The sequence below is a fragment of the Panthera uncia genome, chromosome A2 (genome assembly GCF_023721935.1).
Source record: "Panthera uncia isolate 11264 chromosome A2, Puncia_PCG_1.0, whole genome shotgun sequence".
NCBI classification, from domain to species: Eukaryota; Metazoa; Chordata; class Mammalia; order Carnivora; family Felidae; genus Panthera; species Panthera uncia.
The window spans coordinates 125,072,994-125,092,095 of record NC_064816.1 but is presented as its reverse complement, the minus strand read 5'-3'; the positions used below and the strand labels follow the sequence as shown (position 1 = coordinate 125,092,095).

General features: G+C 37.3%; 1 protein-coding gene and 1 long non-coding RNA gene across 11 annotated transcripts in view; both read left to right on the top strand.

The window, feature by feature from the left end:
- IMMP2L (inner mitochondrial membrane peptidase subunit 2) overlaps positions 1-19,102 on the top strand; it is an 879,044-nt gene that overhangs the window by 260,644 nt on the left and 599,298 nt on the right. The window lies entirely within an intron of this gene.
- Positions 10,108-19,102, top strand: part of LOC125930873 (uncharacterized) — a 60,384-nt gene continuing 51,389 nt past the window's right edge. The window contains exon 1 of the long non-coding RNA XR_007460280.1: positions 10,108-11,221. This is a non-coding gene — a long non-coding RNA (uncharacterized LOC125930873). The remainder of the gene's footprint in view (positions 11,222-19,102) is intronic.

Below are 19,102 nucleotides of genomic sequence, written 5' to 3'. Positions count from 1 at the left end.
GACAATCTTTATTCCTACACTTACCCACAATTGGATGTGATGTCTCCTTTTTTTGGAACTCACGTAAGCACTTTGTTTAATATACATATGTCAGTGCCTCAGAAACAGCAGTAACAACAAAAACAACAAGCTAAATACATACATACATACATACATACATACATACGTACATACATACATATATAAACCCAAATTAAATTGCAAGACAGTCTTCATGTGACTCTTAGGAAGTATATGGTGGGCAAATCTGATGTTTACTTGTGGAGTGAATTTGATTATTATACTTATGGAAACTTAGATTCTGTTAGGTTGACATTTATACAGTTTACGTTTCTCAGCCTTATGGATGAAAATGAAATATTGCAGACTTTATAGACTTCAACACTTCCTTCTCTTGCTTTCTTGTAACTATACTTGTGTAAGAACCAGCCCAGTGAATTGTCCGTCTTTGAAACTGAGGACCATTTCAAAGTCCTGGCTTCTCCCCTTCACCCATGTTGGCTCTACATTTCTGGTTCTTGTGATAGGACACAGAAATCCCCCCTCCCCACCTTTTTAAAAGAATCATCATCTTTCCCCCAACACTAGACTCAAATCAGAATATCTGGCAGCTTTTAAGCTCATGGAAACTGAACAAAACTAGCAAGCAGCTTTTGCTGTTTTTCATATTCAATACCATGAAGGAAATATCTTTTTGTTTGAACAATGAAGCCTTAGCATTATTATTGTCATTATCATCATCCTCACTACTACTAACTACTATTGCTACTATTAGTATTATTTTGGTGGGGGAGTCTTGATTTCGTGGAACAGAAGACTAATTTATGTCTATTTTATGATATAGGTGCTCTCCTCTCTCTTCCATGCAATTATGGTGCCTTAATGTAACAGTCATTGTCAAAATCAGAATCTATAAATGTTTTTCTGACACCTCAGTAAATACTTTTGGTCAAGTAAAGCAGGAATATGTTTGGAATTCCATTTTATGTCTTAATAGCTTGATTCACTACTAAGTGAGCGGGGAATATGTCACTCACATTTCTTTCCACTGAAAGAAGGAAAAAAAGTTCTTTATTGTGCTGGTATTTGGAATTTATTACCACAAACTAGAGGTGGTGTTTAAAAAAATTGTTTCTTATTTCTAATTATTGCCGTTAAGAATGGTTTCATAGAACATTCTCTAAAATCAATTGCAGACATCCTTTAGCATTTTATTAGTTTGTAGCTAACAGCCACATAGAGCAAATTACCTCACTTACCTAGGGAGACTATGTTTTGGAGCCAGTTTATCTTGAAAGGTATCTTGAAACATTACCTAATGTTAATTATTCTAAAGATGTCTTATCAAGTGTTTTCTTTTATAATATGGTGATTGGGAATGCTGACCTTAAAAATTGTGTATCCTAAAATTGTTGTGACTAGGCCCCAAGTCTCTAGGATCTAAGGCACCTAGTGATGAGTTTTAAAAAGGACCCATGACCTTTTCTGAAAGAAATCCTAGTCTCCCTCTGATAAAGAATGGGATAATATCCACATGCAGCCGTTTGGTCTTCCTGAGATGATGCAATCCTGGCTGTTGGTCAGTTGATTGGCAAAGTTCGTTATGCCCTTAGTTGGGTCTTATTTCTTCTCAGAGACCACAGTTTCTAACTCTGTGCTACTTTATCCTTAATGAAACTCAGTCATGGTAAGTAATATTTGTGGAAGATTCCAGAGGAATATGTAATACATCCATTCTGTTAGAGATTCAATTTTTTTTTACCTAATTCAAGCTAGACCATCATAGAGCTATGTTTTACTCCCCTTGAGAGTTGCTTTTACTTAGTTGTACTGTCACATTAGGTCTTGGCCAGATGAAGGGTCATTATGCATAAACAGCCTCAGGGAAGTGATTATTGTATTCATCACAGTGGAGTTGGTTCATGCAACACAGTGTTTGCTTTATGAACATCCATAGAAGAAAGTGCTTAAAGGTTTTATTGTCAGGGAAAGATGAACCTCAGAGCAACTGTTGCTGAGAATCCACTAACTCATGATTTTGCTATCTCAAAATAAACTTCTGTTAGACTATGGTGAACTTCCTTGAGTCCATCTTGTTTCTTTTATTATTACTTTTATTTTACTTCGATAGCTAGCCTTTTTAGTATGATGCCGTATTTGCAGAAGTGGTTAAAAATCTTTCAGAATGAGGTAGGGGATGAATGAAAAAAAATATACAAATGAATCCTTTGTATCTTCTTCCTTGATTTTGTATTAAAGTAACATTTCTTTACCTAACCTCCCTATCAGATGTGAGGTCTGTCAGGGTAAAGATTATGTCTCTCATTTCTTTTTTGTGTAGAAGTATTAAATACAGTGCTTTGCATTTAATAGGCTCTCCATGAATATTTTTGCATTAAATCAATATGCATTTATTGAATCAAAGTACTGTTGGGTATACAAATACCAATAAACTATGTTGCCTAGCCTTATGAAATTTAGTTACAGTTTGGAGAGACAGGAGAAAGGCTGTGTTAAGAGCTGACATATGCTGTGGAAGTCTTTGGGAGGGAAAGATGAATTCTGATCGGTGGAGGTGTAGTGGTGACATAAGGTGGGTCTGGAACGACGAGTAAGACTTTACCAGGGGAAGACTGGCTTAGCATTGAAAGTTGAATTGGGTGGAATGTTTATACAATTCTTGTATGCTCCAGAATCACTTTTTTTCCCTCAAGCTTCAAGGATTTTCCTTTAAGTTAGTGTTCTGAAATTTAGAGAAAAAGACCTTATTGATGGCATGATTTTATAGACTTCAGTCTTCTCTGGTCCAAACTTTAGAACCTTAATCTTTGCAGTTTGTCATGATATATTAACCTCTTCCCTTCATTTTCTGAATATGTAAAAGCTTTTATCTGGATCTTCTCATGTCCTATTAGATATTTCCAAGGAAACCTTATTTAAGCCATGGTTTTGTAAATAATGATTTTTTAGTTTTTTTAATAATTTTTGTTTTTACTTTCTGCACAATTTGTCTTAATTAACAAGATGCCTTTGAAGTTGTTCTTTGGGCTCTGGCATTGTATTAAAGGCAATTTGTGGTCTCCATCCTGATGACCTTTCCAGCCTTGTGTCCCTTTACTTCTTTCTCCCAAGCCACAGTTATGCTTATATACACACATATACACACATATATACACACATATATAATCTATTGTCAAATCGATTTCCGTACAACACCACCCAGTGCTCATCCCAACAGGTGTCCTCCTCAATGCCCATCACCCACTTTCTCCTCTCCCCCACCTCCCCCATCAACCCTCAGTTTGTTCTCAGTATTTAATAGTCTCTTATGGTTTGCCTCCTTTCCTCTTTGTAACTTTTTTTCACCCTCTTTCGCCTCCCCCCTGGTCTTCTGTTAAGTTTCTCAGGATTCACATAGGAGTGAAAACATATGGTATCTGTCTTTCTCTGCCTGACTTATTTCACTTAGCATAATACCTTCCAGTTCCATCCATGTTGCTGCAAATGGCATGATTTCATTTTTTCTCATTGCCAAGTAGTATTCCATTGTATATATAAACCACAACTTCTTTATCCATTCATCAGTCGATGGACATTTAGGCTCTTTACATAATTTGGCTATTGTTGAAAGTACTTCTATAAACATTGGGGTACAAGTGCCCCTATGCATCAGCCCTCCTGTATCCCTTGGGTAAATTCTAGCAGTGCTATTGCTGGGTGATAGGGTAGATCTATTTTTTAATTTTTTGAGAAACTTCCACAATGTTTTCCAGAGTGGCTGCACCAGTTTGCATTCCATCCAACAGTGTAGAGGGTTCCCATTTCTCCACATCCTCTCCAGCATCTATAGTCTCCTGGTTTGTTCATTTTAGCCACGCTGACCGGCATGAGGTGGTACCTCAGTGTGGTTTTGATTTGTATTTCCCTGATGAGGAGTGACATTGAGCATCTTTTCATGTGCCTGTTGGCCATCTGGATGTCTTCTCTAGAAAAGTGTCTATTCATCTCTTCTGCCCATTTCTTCACTGGGTTATTTTTTTTCACGTGTGGAGTTCAATGAGTTCTTTATAGATTTTAGATGCTAGCCCTTTGTATGATATGTAATTTGCAAATATCTTTTCCCATTCCGTCAGTTGCCTTTTAGTTTTGCTGATTGTTTCCTTTGCTGTGCAGAAGCTTTTTATCTTCATGAGGTCCCAGTAGTTCATTTTTGCTTTTAATTCCCTTGCCTTTGGGGATGTCTCAAGTAAGAAATTGCTGTGGCTGAGGTCAGAGAGGCTTTTTCCTGCTTTCTCCTCTAGGGTTTTGATGGCTTCCTGTCTCGCATTCAGGTCCTTCATCCATTTTGAGTTTATTTTTGTGAATGGTGTGAGAAAGTGGTCTAGTTTCATCTTTCTGCATGTTGCTGTCCAGTTCTCCCAGCACCTTTTGTTAAAGAGACTGTCTTCTTTCCATTGGATATTCTTTCCTGCTTTGTCAAAGATTAGTTGGCCATACATTTGTGGATCCAATTGCGGAGTCTCTATTCTATTCCATTGGTCTATGTGTCTGTTTTTGTGCCAATACCATACCATCTTGATGATTACAGCTTTGTAGTAGAGGCTAAAGTCTGGGATTGTGATGCCTCCTGCTTTGGTTTTCTTCTTCAATATTACTTTGGCTATTCGGGGTCTTTTGTGGTTCCATATAAACTTTAGGATTGCTTGCTCTAGCTTCGAGAAGAATGCTGGTGCAGTTTTGATTTGGAGGTCATTGAATGTGAATAGCTTTGGGAAGTATTGATATTTTAACAATATTTATTCTTCCAATCCATGAGCATGGAATGTTTTTCCATTTCTTTGTATCTTCTTCGATTTCCTTCATAAGCTTTGTATAGTTTTCAGCATACAGATCTTTTGCATCTTTGCTTAGGTTTATTCTTCAGTATTTTATGATTCTTGATGCAATTGTGAATGGGATCAGTTTCTTTATTTGTCTTTCTGTTGCTTCTTTATTGGTGTATAAGAATGCAACTGATTTCTTTACAGTGATTTTGTATCCTGCGACTTTGCTGAATTCATGTATCAGTTCTAGCAGACTTTTGGTGGAGTCTGTCGGGTTTTCCATGTATAGTATCATGCCATCTGCAAAAAATGAAAGCTTCACTTCATCTTTGCCAATTTTGATACCTTTGATTTCATTATGTTGTCTGATAGCTGATGCTAGAACTTCCAACACTATGTTCAACAACAGTGATGAGAGTGGACATCCCTGTTGTTTTCCCGATCTCAGGGGAAAGCTCTCAGTTTTTCCCCATTGAAGATGATATTAGCTGTGGGCTTTTCATAAATGGCTTTTATGATGTTTAAGTATGGTCTTTCTATCTGGTTTAGGAATCAAAGTAACGCTGGCCTCATAGAATGAGTCTGGAAGTTTTCCTTCCCTTTCTGTTTTGTTTGGAACAGCTTGAGAAGCATAGGTATTATCTCTGCTTTAAATGTCTGGTAGAATTCCCCAGGGAAGCCCTCTGGTCCTGGACTCTTATTTGTTGGGAGATTTTTGATAACTGATTCAATTTCTTTGCTGATTATGGGTCTGTTCAAGTTTTCTATTTCTTCCTGTTTGAGTTTTGGAAGTGTGCGGGTGCTTAGGAATTTGTCCATTTCTTCCAGGTTGTCCAGTTTGTTGGCATATAGTTTTACATAGTATTCCCTGATAATTGCTTGTATTTCTGAGAGTTTGGTTATAATAATTCCGTTTTCACTTAGGATTTTATCTATTTGGGTCTTCTCCCTTTTCTTTTTGAGAAGCCTGGCTAGAGGTTTATCAATTTTGTTTATTTTTTCAAAAACCCAACTCTTGGTTTCATTGATGTGTTCTACTGTTTTTTACATTCTATATTGTTTATTTCTGCTCTGATATTTATTATTTCTCTTCTTCTGCTGGGTTTGGGGTGTCCTTGCTGTTCTGCTTTTAGTTCCTGTAGGTGTGCTGTTAGATTTTGTATTTGGTATTTTTCTTGTTTCTTGAGATAGGCGTGGATTGCAATGTATTTTCCTCTCAGGACTGCCTTCGCTGCATCCCAAAGCGTTTGGAATGTCGTATTTTCATTTTCATTTGTTTCATATATGTTTTAATTCCTTCTCTAATTGCCTGGTTGACCCATTCATTCATTAGTAGGGTGTTCCTTAACCTCCATGCTTTTGGAGGTTTTCCAGACTTTTTTCTGTGGTTGATTTCAAGTTTAATAGCATTGTGGTCTGAAAGTGTGCATGGTACGATCTCAATTCTTGTATACTTATGAAGGGCTGTTTTGTGACTCGGTATATGATCTATCTTGGAGATTGTTGCATGTGCATTCAAGAAGAAAATATATTCTGTTGCTTTTGGATGCAGAGTTCTAAATATATCTGTCAAGTCCATTTGACCCAATGTATCATTCAGGACCCTTGTCTCTTTATTGATCCTGTCTCTAGATGATCTATCCATTGTTGTAAGTGGAGTACTAAAGTCTCCTGCAATTGCCACATTCTTATCAATAAGTTTGCTTATGTTTGTGATAAATTGTTTTATATATTTGGGGGTTTTCTGAATTCGGTGCATAGACATTTATAATTGTTAGCTCTTCTTGATGGATAGACCCTGTAAATATTATACAGTGCCCTTCTTCATCTCTTGTTACAGCGTTTAATTTAAAGTCTAGTTGTCTGATATAAGAATGGCTACTCCAGCTTTCTTTTGACTTCCAGTAGCATGATAGGTAGTTTCCATCCCCTCACTTTTAATCTGAAGGTTTCCTCAGTTTTAAAATGAGTCTCTTGTAGACTGCGAATAGATGGGTCTTGTTTGTTTATCCATTCTGCTATCCTATGTCTTTTGGTTGGAGCATTTAGTCCATTTACATTCAGTGTTATTATTGAAAAATAGGGTTTAGAGTCATTGTGATGTCTGTAGGTTTCATGCTTGTAGTGATGTCTCTGGTACTTTGTGGTCCTTGCGAAATTTCACTTACAGAGTCCGTCTTAGGATCTCTTGTAGGGCTGGTTTAGTGGTGATGAATTCCTTCAGTTTTTGTTTGTTTTGGAAAACCTCAATCTCTCCTTCTATTCTTAATGACAGACTTGGTGGATAAAAGATTCTCAGCTGCATATTTTTTCTGTTCATCACATGGAAGATTTCCTGCCATTCCTTTCTGGCCTGCCAAGTTTCAGTAGATAGGTCTGCTACTACCCTTATGTGTCTACCCTTGTATGTTAGGGCCTGTTTATCCCTAGCTGCTTTCAGAAGTCTCTCTTTATCCTTGTATTTTGCCAGTTTTACTATGTTATGTCATGCAGAAGATCGATTCAAGTTAAGTCTGAAGGGAGTTCTCTGTGCCTCTTGGATTTCAATGCCTGTTTCCTTCCCTAGATCAGGGAAGTTCTCAGCTATGATTTGTTCAAGTACACATTCAGCCCCTTTCTCTCTTTTCTTCTTCTTCTTGATCTAAGCCACAGTTTTATGTCCAAGGGTCAGCTGTTGTCTCTCCCTGGAAGACCTTGTTGCATAATGCTCTCTATGCAAATTCCTTCCCATCCTCTATGATGCTGTCATGCTGTGAAGTCTTTCATGAACCCCAACCCAGTCACTCTATCCCTGCACCTCATAACTGTAAGCACACAGCTCCATTAGTCCTTTCATTGATTGCAAACAATAATTTTCATTTCTTCCTCTCTGTAAGATAAGCCCAGAAGACCATGGGTGTGTTTTATTCAACTTTCTTCAACGCATGGTAGAGGGAGTGTGTTTCTCTATTTGCAGTTTTCTGTCTAACCATAAAGATACACAATCTTGCATTATATTGCAGACTTCTTGAACTTTCATTGTCTCACAGAGCCTTTGTCATGCTTGAACTGGAGATTTCTCTCTACACTTCTTTATAAACATATTAAATAAACACTGTGTTAGAAAGGCTTTCTGAGCAGCACTTGTGTAAACTACTTTGATCAGAGAAGTTTCTGTTCATTATTGTCTTTTTTCTTCTCCCTAAATTAATTATTTATGATTAACATAAAATTAGGCAACTGCCATTAAATCATTTTTTTTGCAGAAAATTTCAAGTTTCTAATTAAAAAAAAAAACAACTTGGAACCTATTTTGTTTTGTCATACTTATTTTGGGTGTTTGGAACTATATCCTGGCTACCCTGAATAATGTTAGGCAAAGCCCTCACTTAGTTGGATGTTCTAAAGACTTCCTATCCCATATTAACTTGATTTAAAACATCTTGTTAGAGTTAAACTTGACCAGATGTTTCTCTGTCTATGGGCACCCCTTTCAGAAATTCAAATAGGTTGGTCAGATATCATGTTTCCTTATGGAAGTCAGGTCTTTCCCTCCTGAGGTTATGTGTGCTTAGGTAGCTATGGTTGTGTATGACATTTATGAATAGGAAAATGTATTACTAGTTATTTTTTGAATTTTTCTTATATACTCATCATAAAACTAGATGCAAATTTATTTAATATTCTGGTTCTGTCTTTTGCCTTCACTTATTTTGCAAATCAGAAGAAATTCTTGTATAATTGTGGGAATTAGACAGTTAGCTAGAAAGCAGGGATTGTTTGCAAATTCTTAAAATAATTCCTACACTTGGTTTCTGCAAATCGTTCCTGGCTCTAATCCTCACTGATAGTGGGACACTTAGTGCTCTCTTGATATTTTTACAAAGGTAGGCAATGTCTGGGAGCCCTATGGCTGAGATTATTTTAGGATGATATCTCCCCCTGGCAATATATAATTAGACAATTTTATTTTGTGGTTATATTATTATTATTATTATTATTATTATTTTATTGCAAACATTTTGATTTTTTGAAAAATGTCAGGAGAAACCTCTGTCTGTATTGCTTTATCCAATTGATTTTGGATAATAGAAAGTATATCCTGACAGCATGAATCATGTTAGGCAAAACTAGGGTTTAATTGTATGTATGCTCTATAATTCCCTACTGATCAACATATAGTCTATGAACCAGCAGTATCTTTACACCTGGGATGTTGAGAAATGTGGAATATTTGGCCCCACCTGAGATCTGCTGAACCATATCTGCATTTTAACAAAATTCCAAAGTGATTTACACGGACTCTAGAGTTTGAGAAACATTCCTTAAAGGCACACACCCATCACATATTTTGAAGGTCCTGAAATCTAGGTCCTCGTTACTGTTAGTGGTTTGCATACCATTACCTAAGTATCACCTGGGAGCTTGTTAGAAATACACACTTTCAGGTCTAAGCCCTGATCTCTTGAGGCAGAATTTAAATTTTAACAAGATCCCCTGGTGGTTTCTATGAACATTAAAATACGAAAAGCATTGATCTAGATTACACCATCTTGTTGAAGCTAGCTTAACTTGAATTCTAGTTGTAGAATAAATGTCCCCCCACCCCTCAGGTACCTCTTTAGTAGTCTTAGCTAGAGCACTGCCAATTTAGTAAAGATGGCTACAGTCTCTAAATACATAAAGGAGGAATCTACTCAACTTCTTTAATAATTGACGTACACTTCTGACATTTGCCCTTGACTACTTCTCTCCAGACTCTATCGTGGATAATTCTCTTACTCCCACTTATTCTTATAAAAATAGAGGAGGAGTCTGTCATACTTTTTTTCCTACTCATATGATTTCCAGAGCATTGTTCTACAAAATTATTTAACAATTTCTCTTAAGATAACAGGTCTCCATAGGCATTTGTTTCCTAATTCCCATTCTCCCAGCCATGTCCCCAGTGTTTGCTGTCCTTCTGGGCATTTTCCCTCTGTCCTGGATGGCAGCTCCTCATTCAGGTTTCTTCTTCCTCTCGAGGCCTGCTACCTTCCTTGTTTGTGGCATTCTTAATGCCACAGGTCACAGGCATTCTTGGTGGTATTATCTTTATTTTCTCTTTACTCATGGTACCCTAGGGTAATGTCGTCTTTGTCATTCCAGTTCGCCCCACTCCAAGCTCCTTCTTCCAAGAACCTGGAATTTCCTTTCAAGTTTCCTTTCAGTGGACTACAGCCTTTCTTCTCAATTTCTTACTCTGGTTGTCTCCACCAAAACCTTGAATTCCACCACAACCATAAGCCATCATAACTGCCTTTAATAGCATCTTTGAAGGTTCTCTTTGACTTTTCCTGTATTCCTCTCAACCCTAGACTGCCTCTGCCCACCTGCTTTCTCTGCTTTTGTTTTCAAGCTCTTAAGCTTGCTTGTGGAAATTATGAAACAAAGATGATTGAGTCAGATAATGTTTTTGGCTTTATCACCTCAGCCAGATGTTCTCTGCTACTCCACTGTCCTTTTATATGTTTACTGTAGTACCTAATCCCATGTGAGTCTTTTTAATTTCTTAGAAGTGGGAGATACTCTTTTCATAGTGAATGGTGGTAAGGATCTATGCTTTCAGATTAAATTTGCTGGTAGGTTTCTAAATCATGGTGCTTTTATTTCATTACAATTTTTCTTTAGAACAGTTACAATAAAAATATATTTGTCACATTGCTGTGCTGCACATTTTATTATGGTCTTTAGATGCAGATGGCTTTTACCTTCTTGTGGATATAAACCACAGTAACAAAGATCTGGTGCTTAATTGGTCTCATTTCCTGTTAAGCATTGTCACTTTAAAAATTGCTACTTAGAAGAATGAAAAGAGGACATTAAGATTTCTTTCCTAGTGGCATTAAAGAGTAAGGAAGCACAATTCAGTTATAATTTGTTCAGTTATATTGGGTAGCCAACAAGACTGAATGAATTAAAAAATAAAAGAAATGCTTGTTGGTTTATGGTCAAAACATCTCTAGGAATTTTGTACTGTTGGTGCAGTAAAAAAGTAATTGTTTTATTAAATTGCTTCAGTGTTCCCAGCATTGCACCACTAACTGTGGTGGAGCCAGAGGAAGTACAGGATATTTTATCTGACTTGAAAAACTTGTATTATATATTGGAGAAAAAAATGGTAATACACACGAATGCTGTGAGATAGAATGTGATATAAAACACAACCTTTTTACAAAGGTTAATGATGTCCTGTTGCCCAAAATAGAGTCCATGCTCCATGGAATAGTGTGCTTGCTCATTGACCTCTGGGTCCTAACCACCCTTTCCAGGATCATCTTTCTCCATTGCATGCCCCTGAAACATGCCCTACACTCCAGTCACTTTGATGTGCTTATTATTGCAGAATGTATTATCTACCTCAATACCTGCCTGCTTTGGTAAGCTACTTTTATTATTATTATTATTATTATTATTATTATTTTATTATTATTATTTTAAATTTTTGCTTTATTCTCTTTCTACCTGTCTTCAGGTAAATTCATACTCATCTTTTAAGACCTACCTCAGATGTTGCTTCCACTGCAGAACTTTCTGGTTTTCCTAGATAGAATTAGTTTTTACTCTCTATATGATCTTTTATTTCCTTGTTGGCTTCCTTTCTGTCATTTACCAGATTTTTTTTTTTCTGATTTTCCTTTTGATTTTTTTCTTTGACCCATTGGCTATTTAGGAGTGTCTTAGTCAGTTTGGGCTGCTATAAGAAAATACCATAAACTTGGTGGCTTATCAACAACACAAAGTTCTCATGGTTCTGGAGTCTGGAAGTCCAGGGTCAGGGTGCCAGAATGATTGGGTTCTGGTGAGAGTTCTCTTCCGGATGTGCTAATGTCCAACTTCTCATATTTTCACATTTTCAAGAACAAAGAGAGGGAGCAGCTTATGTTCTTAAAAGGGAACTAATCCCATTCATGAAGTCTCCACCTTCATGACTTAATTACCTGCCAAAAATCCCACCTCCTAATACCATCACTTTGGGAGTTAGGAGTTCAAAGTATGAATTTTGCTTGGGGAACACAAGCATTCAGTCCATAGCAAGGAGTATGTATCTGTGATTTGCAGAAGAGTACCCTGATGTATTTGATTCTAACATATAATGCATTTTTATAGCTGTTCAGTCCAGCATTCTTTCTGGTAAACATGGATATAATAGGTTTTATGTTGTTGTTTGGTTTTGGCAAAAATGATGCTTCTTGCATTAGTCGTACAGGGTGAAACTTCTGTGACGTTTAGTAAGCCTCCTGAGTATCTCTGCTGGGTTTTTTTTATTTTAGAGACCGTTTTGAATACTGAAAATTTTGATGGAGCATTAAAAGAAGAATTAAACACATTCATAAGTTTCCCAAACTGTACCTGTTATTAATTTTTAATCCCATTCCATTTTTGTTGCAGAAAATAGATTGTATTATTTCTGTCTTTTCTATCCCTACCATATAGTCTGTTCTGAGAATGTTCCATTTTGTGCTTAAAAATAATATATATTCATTTGTTTGGTGGGGTGTTCTTTAGATGTCTCTTGGGTTAGTTGGTTTATAGTATCATTCAAGTCTTCTATTTCCTTGGTCTTCTGTCTAGATATTCTATCCATTATTGAAAGTAGAGTATTAAAATATTGCAGAATTATCTTTCTCCTTTTAATTCTGTAAGTTTATGCTTCATATATTTCAGTGAATTGTTACTTCCTGCATATTTGCTTATAATTGTTATATCTTCCTGATGAATTGACCCTTTTATCATTGTAAAATTTCACTGTTTATCTCTGAACTAGGAGCAGAAAGAGAGGGAGCGGTGTTGGTACAAATGTTACCGTTTTGCCTTTCTTGGACGATTTCCATAGATTTTCTTGAATAGATGGTTTTTTTTTCATTTGCTATTTGCCATTAGGACCATTTGAAGAAGCTTTAAAATTTTAAAGATAATTTCACCAGTTTTTAATAATTCTGCCAGTTTTTTTTCCTAGTTTTAAACCGATTAGTGGAGCTCCTCATGCTATCATACCAGAAGTTGATCCATATGTCTCTTTCTATAAATTGTTTGTGTATGTGTTTCTTTTCCTTAAGAGGTGATGAGTTTTATAAGCCTTATGAGACTGCAACCTAATCATTTATATTTGCATAGTACTTAGTATGATGCTTAAAATATTGCAGATCAGCGATTCTCAAATATTTTTTCTTTAAACAATTTTTTTAATGTTTATTTATTTTTGAGAATGACAGAGACATAATGCGAGTGGGTTAGGGGCAGAGAGAGAGGGAGACACAGAATCCAAAGCAGGCTCCAGGCTCCAGGCTCCAAGCTGTCAGCACAGAGCCCGTCGTGGGGCTTGAGATCATGAGCTGTGTGATACTGACCTGAGCCGAAGTTGATCCCTCAACCGACTGAGTCACCGTGGTGCCCCCCTTTTTCTTTAAAAATTTTTTTTAATGTTAAATATTTTTATTTATTTTTTTTATTTTAGAGATCGTTTTGGATACTGAAAATTTTGGTGGAGCACTGGAAGTCATTAAAATGATCAAAATAACATCAAATAACTTAAAATAATTATGATGCATTAATTGTTACAGTTAAATAGCATTATGGTGCCTGTAAAAACAACCGCAGCTGTCCATCATTCCTGTGGTCTCCTTTCAGGAGAAAAACCAGTGCCCTGTCATGTTCAGAGGATCATTGACTTACCTGCCATGACTTACCTGCCTTATAACCTTTTGAAATCAAGTTTGTTTGGTTTTTGTTTGGTTTTAGTGCCATTTGACATCAATTTCTATCTGTGATTTGCAGCAGAGTACCCTGATGTATTTGATTCTTACGTATAATGTACTTTTACGGCTGTTCAGTCTAGCATTCTTTCTGGTAAACATGGATATAATAGGTTTTGCATTGTTGTTGTTTGGTTTTGGTAACAATGATGCTTCTCACATTAGTTGCACTGGGTGAAACTTCTGTGAAGTTTAATAAGCCTCCTGAGTATCTCTGCTGGTTCTTAGTTTATGTTTGGTTACTGTTGGATAGACCAAAAATGAAATTATGAAGTGTAGACTAAATGGTATGGAAGTATTCATGAACCTGAGCTCTAAGGCTTGGGAAAATTCTTGACTTTCAACATTACTATTCCTGTATCCTGTGTATTTAATGGGTCACCAAATTTTTTTGCCTTTATCTCCTAGAGGTCTCTGTATTTCAGTCTTTCTTTGCTGTTTTTGCCTATGTGGTTCTTATCCAGGCTCTCAAACATTCACCACTAGTTTGCACTAATAGCCTCCTAATCTGTGTATTTCTCTAGTTTGTGCCTTTTTGGAAGCCATCCTATACTCTGCTACACAGACCAAGTTTCTTAGAATCCTAGTCCATCATGCAATTTCCTCAATGCTTATGATAAATGTTTGCTGGTGTTTGTTATGTGCCAGTCACTGTTTTGGGTGCTGTGTTTTAGTGGCACAAAAGCTATACAAGTTCCCTGCCCTCTTGGACATTCTGCTCTTTGTTACAGTAGATAGTAAATAAGTAAATAAATGAGATTCTTACATTGTGGTAAGTGCTATGACAATAATAAATACATGATGGAGTGACATCAGGACAGCACCTGAGGCAGGTGCTGAGTGAAGACCTCTCTTGGGAGATGCCATGTGAGCTGGAATCTGGAGGGTGAGGATGGGCTAGCCACACAGGAATGGGAAAGAAAGGACTTCTTGCAGAGGAAACAATAATTACCAAGGCCCAGAGACAGATAAGGGCTTGATGTGTTTGTAAAACAGAAAGGAGCCCATTATTGATGGAGCATAATGAAGGATGAGAGTGATGATATGAGATGATGTTGAAGAGGAAGCCAGATCATGGAGGACCTTGCTTTGGATTTTATTCTATGACCACTGGGAAGTCATTGGTGATTTTAAGATAAGTGAGATGACTTGTTTTTAAAAGGGAAATGAGGCTTGTGTGGAGAATGGTTCAAAAGGGCAAGAGTAAAACTTTGCTACTACATAGGAGGTTGATATTTGTTCTAGGTTAGTGATGTTGGTAGCTTATTCTGGAACAGTGTTATTTAAAGGTGGGTTAAAGCAGGCAGATTCAAGATATATGTTGAAGGTTGAACCAATGCACTTGGCAATACATTAAAAACTAACCCATTTGTTGCTGTGTCATGGAGAAAATCTTTTGTCTTCTTTTCAAGGTCCCTGTAAACTGACCTTTTTATATGTCTGCTTATTTCCCTTTATACCCAAGGTACACTTTGTTCTTCTGGTAAAAGAGAGTATAATATAGTAGTTAAAAGCACATGCTGTGGTGTCAGACTTTCAGGGTTCCGGTGTTGACTTTGTCCCTTTCTGTGTGATCTCACCTCATACACTCTTTGTACTACGGTTTCCTCATCTATAAAATGGAGACAATAATATTTCTAACTCATAGCATTGTTTTTAGGATTCAATGAATTAATCCATCTAAAGTGTTTGGAAAACACTTGGCCATAGTAAGTGCCCAATATATGATTAGTGTATTCATTTCTTAGGGCTGTTTTGACAAACTGTGACAAACAGAATGACTTAAAATAATAGACATTTATTCTCTCACAATGCTGGAGGCTGGAAGCCTGAAATTAAGGTATCAGCAGGATTAGTTCTGCCCAGAGGCCATGAGGGAGAATTTGGGTCTTTGGCCTTCTTTGGCTTATAGAAGGAGCACTCCAGTGACTACCTCCTTCCTCACATGGCCACCCTCTTGTGTTCCTGATTGCTTCCCCTTTTCTTCAAATGACCTGTCTTTGAATTTAGGGTCTGTTTTAATTCCAGATGCTCTCAAGCTTCTTTTTTTTTTTTTTTTAACGTTTTATTTATTTTTGAGACAGAGAGAGACAGAGCATGAACGGGGAAGGGGCAGAGAGAGAGGGAGACACAGAATCGGAAGCAGGCTCCAGGCTCTGAGCCATCAGCCCAGAGCCCAACGCGGGGTTTGAACTCACGGACCGCGAGATCGTGTCCTGAGTGAAGTAGGACGCTTAACCGACTGAGCCACCCAGGCGCCCCTTCAAGCTTCTTAATTACAAAGATTTTTCTTCCAAATAAGGTCACATTTACAGTTTCTTAGTATTGGGACATGGGCATATGATTTTATTGTTTGCAGAGGTCACCATTCAGATCACTACATTTGCCAAGACCATGCTTAGGACCAGTTTTGCTCCTATTCTGATATTTTGTAAATATTAGCCAATTTTCAAAGTCTGGTTCCATTCTGACCACTTGCATAAAATAACTCTTAATTCTTTGAAAAAAAATTTTTTTAACATTTATTCCATTTGAGAGGGGGGCGGGGGGAGGAAGGGGCAGAGAGAGAGGGAGACACAGAATCTGAAGCTGAGCTGTCATCAGAGCCCCATGCAGGGCTCAGACTCACCAACCGCGAGATCATGACCTGAGCCAAAGTCGGATACTTTGACTGAGACACCCAGGCCCCCCTAAAATAGCTCTTATTCTAAAAGATTTGTTCTCTTCCACCAGTAAAGTCAAATAAAAAAAATTTTGAATGCCTATGATTATAAAAATAGCATAGGAGACTTGCCCCATATAGACAACTTCTGTGCCTTGCCTTTTGTTGATTATTCAGATATAGTTCAAGTTTCCTTCTCCATGTTTCATTTCTTTTTTTGAAAAAAAAATAATTAAGTTTTAAAGAGTGGGCTCCATGCCCAATGTAGGGCTTGAACTCATGACCCCGAGATGAAGAGTTACATGCATACTGTCTACCAACTGAGCCAGCCAGGCACCCTCCTCCATGTTTCATCCTGTAATGATTAGGAAAAACATTTCACTCTCATCAAAATTTTTTTCAGTGCCCCAGAAACTGTCAAAAATGATTATTTTGGATCTGAAATTTGGACTGGAGCTAGAGTCTTGAGTCTCATTGCTGGATACAAGTTAGACCTAGATTCTAGGGAAGTGGTTTTGGTCATCAAAAACTAGATCATTGGTGTATGTGAGAAAGGCAGTATAGTACAATGAATACGAACTAGAAAATCATAAAATATGTTATAAATAAACGACTATGCTTCATTAGGTTTTCCTTCCTCATCTTCAAATTCCTAGCTTAAAAAGTAAAAAGTATTCAGTTGGCAATTTCATACAAATATGTATAAGTTATACATTATTACAGATTTCATGCTTGATGTGTGTAACTCATATGTCTATATCTGTGCCTAAAGACATAAATGGAATAATGTTTACTGAAGCATTCACCATGGTTATCTCTGAGCTGTGGGATTTCAGGTGTTAATTTTATTTTTAAAATCATCAGTTCTGATGGAATTTTTAACAATATAAAAGTGTCATTTTATAAAGACAGTGGTTGTGGTGGGAGAAATGAAGGCTTAAAGAGGGGTTGGACCTTCAGGTCAGTTACTTCCAGCTGCACAAGCAGGTTTCCATATCTACTCCTGTTTCATATTTACTCCTGTTTGCATATTTACTCATGTTCAAAGGCCACAATTTAGTCTATATGCCCTAGGGAAGAAAAGGTTGGGAAGAATTGCAAAATACATACATATGCTAAACCTTAGTGTGCGTTGTAAGTAACTCATGGGCACAATACACACACACACACACACACACACACACACACACACACACGCGTCCAAGTAAGCTCTATCTGATGTGTTAAAAGTGTGGAATTTTTATTATTAAAACTTTAATACAATTACTTGCTTTTCCTGCCAACTCTCCCATAACTGTTTCTGGAGTGAGGGGCAGTTACAGGATATAGCTGAAGTGGAGCTATCCTAGTGGGGAATGATAATCTTGGTCCAAAGCTGTTAGGAATTCAATCTAGAACATAAACTACCTTTGTAACAAACTGGTTTCCTTCAGAAATACTTGAGTTTGTCTTTCCAATTATATTTATGTAAGAGTGTTTTACTGTTAGTGTTACTGTTTATATGAGTGTTATTTGCATAGAAAGTGTCATTTGGGCCACATCCATATCTGATTTGAGGTCTCCCCCCACGTTAGTGGGCACTTAGAGCTTATTGACTTACAGGCCATGACCTGAAGCCCGAGTCCCTGTGAACACATGTTCTCTGGGATTCCAGTGAATATGCAGAGTGCAATTGCATTTTTTAAAAACATGAAGAAATTCAAATAAGCTGGAAACTTGCCAGGTTTAATTTTTGACACATCTCAACATTAGAATGTCCGTGTAAATGGAAGGTCAGAGTCATGCCTTGTGGCTACTGCTTTGGGACCCAGGACTGCGGGATGTCCCACAGACAGGGCTGTCAATGCTAGTGTGTGAGTGTTGTAAGTACTGATGGGGAATGCAGGCGTCTTTTCATGTCAGCACTCTCTCAATTCTTTAAACCACTAAACTGTTACTCTTTCTGTTGGGAATGGCAAGAAAAGCTTTTCTCTCTGTATTCCGTGCTCCTGGGACATGTGCCTATTTGCTTCAAGACTGGTTTTTGAATTTAAGGTTGCAAAACAGTTGTTCAGAAAACAACCACAGCAGTCTACTTCAGAAAACCCTTCTCTCTTTTGAGATATAACTGGATTGGTGATTCGCGTCTGTTTGTTAATTGCAATAAAGCTGCTATTGTAATTTAGAATGCTTGTTAAGAATAGTCCAACAGTCCTCTAAGGGACAATAGATAACCTGCTATGTGTCTTGCTTAGGGAGCTGGTAATTATTTTACTGTAAATGAATCTAACAATAGCCCATTGGAAAACCACAAGAGGGACAAGCTTTGAGGGAGGAGTGTTAAAATCAAGGCTCTTCTTTATTGACTACATTCATCAGCCCAAATTACTGGCAATAAAGTTTTTAGAGAGGTTCAAGTAAAGTAAGTAAAATAATTAAGGTTCTCTTCAGTTACTGTTAAAAATTCTTTGTATGAGTGCATCTTACTTAGACTCATTTTCACCTTCCTTTTAATGGAATTTTTAATGTTTTATGTTATGTAATGATGACTTTTTGCTTTTTAAAAGGCTACCGTACCAGATCAGAGATTTGTAAATTTTTCTTGTAGGAATTGCTGAGCTGTTCTCACTGACTTGACTGCTTAGAGCTCCCTGCTATATTGTGTTTTTGACTTTGGCTATTTTTTTTTTGTTTTGTTTTCTGAGGAAAAAAACAGGTGTAGTTAAAAGTCAGGTGCAGGGGTGCCTGGGTGGCTCAGTCGGTTGGGGGTCTGACTTCGGCTCAGGTCATTATCTCGCGGTCCGTGAGTTTGAGCCCCGCGTCGGGCTCTGTGCTGACCGCTCAGAGCCTGGAGCCTGTTTCAG